Source organism: Mobula hypostoma, chromosome 22 (assembly GCF_963921235.1).
Source record: "Mobula hypostoma chromosome 22, sMobHyp1.1, whole genome shotgun sequence".
Taxonomy (NCBI): Eukaryota; Metazoa; Chordata; class Chondrichthyes; order Myliobatiformes; family Myliobatidae; genus Mobula; species Mobula hypostoma.
Genome location: NC_086118.1, coordinates 55769166 through 55776034, shown reverse-complemented (window position 1 = coordinate 55776034; position 6869 = coordinate 55769166).

Sequence of the window (6869 nt, the reverse complement as noted above, 5' to 3'; positions counted from 1 at the left end):
TCCCCCTCCTCAACCTCAGCCCACCTCCAACACATCCCCTCCTCAACCTCAGTCCACCACCGACACATCCCCCTTCTCAATCTCAGCCCACCTCCAACACATCACCCTCCTCAACCTCAGTCCACCTCCGACACATCCCCTTCTCAATCTCAGTCCACCTCCGACACATCCCCTTCTCAATCTCAGTCCACCACCGACACATCCCCCTCCTCAACCTCAGCCCACCTCCGACACATCACCCTCCTCAACCTCAGCCCACCTCCAACACATCCCCTTCTCAATCTCAGCCCACCACCGACACATCACCCTTCTCAACCTCAGCCACCTCCGACACATCCCCTTCTCAATCTCAGCCCACCTCCGACACATCCCCTCCTCAACCTCAGCCCACCTCCGACACATCACCCTCCTCAACCTCAGCCCACCTCCGACACATCCCCTCCTCAACCTCAGCCCACCTCCGACACATCCCCTCCTCAACCTCAGCCCACCTCCGACACATCCCCCTCCTCAACCTCAGTCCACCTCCGACACATCACCCTCCTCAACCTCAGTCCACCTCCGACACATCCGCCTCCTCAATCTCAGTCCACCTCCGACACATCCCCCTCCTCAACCTCAGCCCACCTCCGACACATCCCCCTCCTCAACCTCAGCCCACCTCCAACACATCACCCTCCTCAACCTCAGCCCACCTCCGACACATCACCCTCCTCAACCTCAGCCCACCTCCGACACATACCCCTCCTCAACCTCAGTCCACCTCCGACACATCCCCCTCCTCAACCTCAGTACACCTCCAACACATCACCCTCCTCAACCTCAGTCCACCTCCGACACATCAACCTCCTCAACCTCAGTCCACCTCCGACACATCCCCCTCCTCAACCTCAGCCCACCTCTGACACATCCCCTCCTCAACCTCAGCCCACCTCCGACACATCACCCTCCTCAACCTCAGTCCACCTCCGACACATCCCCTCCTCAACCTCAGCCCACCTCCGACACATCACCCTCCTCAACCTCAGTCCACCTCCGACACATCACCCTCCTCAACCTCAGTCCACCTCCGACACATCCCCCTCCTCAACCTCAGCCCACCTCCGACACATCCCCCTCCTCAACCTCAGCCCACCTCCAACACATCACCCTCCTCAACCTCAGCCCACCTCCGACACATCCCCTCCTCAACCTCAGTCCACCTCCGACACATCCCCTCCTCAACCTCAGCCCACCTCCGACACATCCCCCTCCTCAACCTCAGTCCACCTCCGACACATCCCCCTCCTCAACCTCAGTCCACCTCCGACACATCCCCTCCTCAACCTCAGTCCACCTCCGACACATCCCCCTCCTCAACCTCAGTCCACCTCCGACACATCCCCTCCTCAACCTCAGCCCACCTCCGACACATCCCCTCCTCAACCTCAGTCCACCTCCAACACATCACCCTCCTCAACCTCAGCCCACCTCCGACACATCCCCCTCCTCAACCTCAGCCCACCTCCGACACATCCCCTCCTCAACCTCAGCCCACCTCCGACACATCCCCCTCCTCAACCTCAGCCCACCTCCAACACATCCCCCTCCTCAACCTCAGTCCACCTCCGACACATCACCCTCCTCAACCTCAGTCCACCTCCGACACATCCCCCTCCTCAACCTCAGCCCACCTCCGACACATCCCCCTCCTCAACCTCAGCCCACCTCCGACACATCCCCCTCCTCAACCTCAGCCCACCTCCAACACATCACCCTCCTCAACCTCAGTCCACCTCCGACACATCAACCTCCTCAACCTCAGTCCACCTCCGACACATCCCCTCCTCAACCTCAGTCCACCTCCGACACATCCCCTCCTCAACCTCAGCCCACCTCCGACACATCCCCCTCCTCAACCTCAGCCCACCTCCGACACATCACCCTCCTCAACCTCAGCCCACCTCCGACACATCACCCTCCTCAACCTCAGTCCACCTCCGACACATCACCCTCCTCAACCTCAGTCCACCTCCGACACATCCCCCTCCTCAACCTCAGTCCACCTCCGACACATCCCCCTCCTCAACCTCAGTCCACCTCCGACACATCCCCCTCCTCAACCTCAGCCCACCTCTGACACATCCCCTCCTCAACCTCAGCCCACCTCTGACACATCACCCTCCTGAACCTCAGTCCACCTCCGACACCTCAACCTCCTCAACCTCAGTTCACTTCCGACACATCACCCTCCTCAACCTCAGCCCACCTCCGACACATCACCCTCCTCAACCTCAGCCCACCTCCGACACATCACCCTCCTCAACCTCAGTCCACCTCCGACACATCCCCCTCCTCAACCTCAGTCCACCTCCGACACATCCCCCTCCTCAACCTCAGCCCACCTCCGACACATCACCCTCCTCAACCTCAGTCCACCTCCGACACATCCCCTCCTCAACCTCAGTCCACCTCCGACACATCCCCCTCCTCAACCTCAGCCCACCTCCGACACATCACCCTCCTCAACCTCAGTCCACCTCCGACACATCACCCTCCTCAACCTCAGTCCACCTCCGACACCTCAACCTCCTCAACCTCAGTTCACTTCCGACACATCACCCTCCTCAACCTCAGCCCACCTCTGACACATCACCCTCCTGAACCTCAGTCCACCTCCGACACATCCCCCTCCTCAACCTCAGTCCACCTCCGACACATCCCCTCCTCAACCTCAGTCCACCTCCGACACATCACCCTCCACAATCTCAGTCCACCTCCGACATACCCCCTCCTCAACCTCAGTCCACCTCCGACACATCCCCTCCTCAACCTCAGTCCACCTCCGACACATCACCCTCCTCAACCTCAGTCCACCTCCGACATACCCCCTCCTCAACCTCAGTCCACCTCCGACACATCCCCTCCTCAACCTCAGTCCACCTCCAACACATCACCCTCCTCAACCTCAGTCCACCTCCGACACATCCCCTCCTCAACCTCAGTCCACCTCCGACACATCACCCTCCTCAACCTCAGTCCACCTCCGACATACCCCCTCCTCAACCTCAGTCCACCTCTGACACATCCCCTCCTCAACCTCAGTCCACCTCCAACACATCACCCTCCTCAACCTCAGTCCACCTCCGACACATCCCCTCCTCAACTTCAGTCCACCTCCGACACATCCCCTCCTCAACCTCAGCCCACCTCCGACAGATCTGTTTGGGAGGGTTTAAACTAGTTTGGCAGGGTGGTGGGAATCAGAATGTGAGTGCAGAGATTAGGGTAGAAGGACAAGGGCATGATGCTATGTGTTCTGAGTTGGTGAGGAAGGACAGGCGGGGACAAAACATAAATGTATCCAGTTAGAGGGGTTGAAATGTGTCTATTTCAACACTAGGAGTATTAGGAATAAAGGGGATGAACTTATAGAGCATGGATCAGTATGTGGACCTACAATGTTGTGGCCGTTACTGAAACTTGGCTGCAGGAAGGGCAGGATTGGCTGATGCAGGTATTGGGGTTTAGGTGTTTTAAAAGGAATAGGATGGGAGGTAGAAAAGGGCGGGGGGAAGAGTAGCATTACTGGTCAGGGATAGTATCACAGCTATAGAAAGGGAGGACGCTGCGGAGGGAGTGTCCACTGAGTCGGTGTGGGTGGAAGTCAGAAATAGGAAGGGATCAATCACTGTGCTGGGAGTAGTCTATAGGCCCCCACATAGCCCTCGGGACACCAAGGAGCAGATAAGCAGGCAGATTTTAGAACGGTGCAGGAAATACGGGGTTGTAGTTATGGGTGATTTCAATTTCCTTCATATTGACTGGCACCTGACTGCACGGGGAATAGATGGGGCTGAATTTGTCAGGTATGTTCAAGAAGGATTCCTAACACAGTATGTGGACCGGCCGACGAGAGGAGAGGCCACACTGGATCTACAAACGTAGTTCTGGGTAATGAACCTGGTCAGGTGGCAGACCTCTTGGTGGGGGAGCATTTTGGTGAAAGTGACTGCAACTCCCCTAGCTTCAGCATAGCTATGGAAAAGGATAAAAAGAGGAAAAATGGGAAAGTGCTTAACTGGGGAAGGGCTAACTATGAAGGGATGAGGCAGCAACTAGCGAGAGTAAATGGAAAACAGATGATCAAGGGTGAAAGCACAGAGTAATGTGGAGGAAGTTTAGGGACCACTTGTGCTTGGTTCAGGATGGGTTTGTGTCACTGAGACAAGGAAAAAATGGTAGGAAAAGGGAACCGTGGCTGACGAAACACGTGAGGCAACTTATCAAGAGGAAGAAGGAAGCATATGTTAGATATAAGAAGCAGGAAGGGCTCATGAGAAATATAGGGTAGCCAGTAAGGAGTTTAAGAAAGGATTTAGGAGAGCTCGAAGGGGGCATGAGAAGGCCTTGGCATGTAGGATTAAGGAGAACCCCAAGGCGTTCTATGCATACGTGAAGAACAGAAGGATGACAAGAATGAAGGTGGGGCCGCTAAAGGATAAAGAGGCAACATGTGCCTGGAGGCGGAGGAGGTTAGGGAAGTCCTAAATGAATACTTTGCTTCAGTATTCACGAGTGAAAAGGACCTTGACCTTGAAATAGAACAGGCCTGTGTGCTGGACAACATGAAGATTAAGGAAGAAGAAGTGTTGGATCTTCTTAAAAACATCAAGGTTGACAAGTTCCCAGGGCCGGACGTGATATACCCCAGGTTGCTGTGGGAAGTGAGAGACGAGATCGCTGGAACAGTAGCTATGATCTTTGAATCCTCTTTGGCTGCAGGGGAGGTCCCTTGTTTAAAAAAGGTAATAGGGAGAATCCTGGGAACTATAGACCAGTGAGTCTTACGTCAGTGGTCTGCAAACTATTGGAAAGGATTCTTAAGGATAGGATCTACGAGCATTTGGAGAAGTACAGTCTACTCAAGAATAGTCAACATGGCTTTGTGAAAGGAAGGTCGTGCCTCACAACCCTAATTGAGTTTTTTGAAGAGGTAACAAAAGAAATTGATGAGGGTAGGGCGGTAGATGTGGTCCACATGGATTTCAGCAAGGCATTTGACAAGGTCCCCCACGAGAGACTCATCCAGAAAGTCATGAGGCATGGGATCAGTGGAACCTTGGCTGTTTGGATAAAAAATTGGCTTAAAGGAAGAAAGCAGAGGGAAGGAAAGTATTCTGCCTGGAGGTCAGTGACTAGTGGAGTACTGCAAGGATCTGTCCTGGGACCCCTGCTCTTTGTGATTTTTATAAATGACCTGGATGAAGAGGCGGAAGGATGGGTGAGTAAGTTTGCTGATGACACGAAGATTGGAGGAGTTGTGGATGGAGCTGTAAGTTGTCGAAGGTTACGAGAGGATATAGACAGGATGCAGAGTTGGGCAGAAAAGTGGCAGATGGAGTTCAATCCGGATAAGTGTGAGGTGATGCATTTTGGAAGGACAAACCAGAAGGCTGAGTACAGAGTTAATGGTCGGTTACTTAAGAGTGTGGATGAACAGAGGGACCTTGGGGTTCAAATCCATACATCCCTCAAGGTCGCTGCACAGGTTGATAGGATAATTAAGAAGGCCTATAGAATGCTAGGCTTCATTAATAGGGGGACTGAGTTCAAGAGTAGAGAGGTCATGTTGCAACTCTACAAATCTCTGGTGAGACCACACTTAGAGTATTGTGTTCAGTTCTGGTCACCTCATTATAGGAAGGATGTGGAAGCTATGGAGAGGGTGCAGAGGAGATTTAACAGGATGTTGCCTGGATTGGAAAACAAGTCTTATGAGGCAAGGTTAGCAGAGCTGGGACTTTTCTCTTTGGAGCGTAGAAGGATGAGAGGGGACTTGATAGAGGTCTACAAGATTATGAGAGGCATAGATAGGGTGGATAGCCAGATCCCGTTTCCCAGGGCATGAATAGCAAACACCAGAGGGTGTATGTACAAAGTTAAGGGAGAGAAGTTTAGGGGAGACATCAGGGGTATGTTTTTTTACACAGAGGGTTGTGGGTGCCTGGAATGACCTTCCAGGGATGGTGGTGGAGGCTAAAACATTAGGGATATTTAAGAGCCTCTTGGACAGGCACATGGATGAAAGGAAAATAGAGGGTTACGGGTAGTGTGAGTTTAGTACTTTTTTAAAGGAATATATGGGTCGGCATAACATCGAGGGCTGAAGGGCCAGTACTTTGCTGTGGTATTCTAGTGTCTAGTGTCTAGTATCATCTCTGCCCCTTGTTCCTCTGCAAGTGCTGACCCAAGTACTGTTTAAATGTGTTAAAGGTTTCTTGTGTAGATTTCAAACACCCACCACCCTCAGAGTGTAAAATATTTCCTTCTCATTCCTCTGTGCCTTCCATTGAAACAGAGAAACATAGAAAACCTACAGCACAATACAGGCCCTTCAACCCACAAAGCTGTGCCAAACATGTCCTTACCTTAGAAATTACCTAGGGTTACCCATAGCCCCCTATTTTTCTAAGCTCCATGTGCCTATCCAAGAGTCTCTTAAAAGACCCTATCGTATCCACCTCCACCACCGTCACCGGCAGCTCATTCCACACACTCACCACTCTCTGTGTAAAAAACTTACTCCTGACATCTCCTCTGTACCTACTTCCAAGCACCTTAAAACTGTGCTCTCTCGTGCTTGCCATTTCAGCCCCGGGAAAAAGCCTCTGACTATCCACACGATCAACGCCTCTCATCATCTTATACACCTCTATCAGGTCACCTCTCATCCTCTGTAGCTGATTTCGTTATATCTCTGTCCTTGGGTTTAGTGAGGGAAATGAGTCCTCCCCAGGTGCTCCAGGGTTCTATTTGTCTGAGCTGTCCTGAAGAAGGGTCTCGGTCTGGGGCATTGACTGTTTCTTCATTTTCGTGGGTGCTTCCTG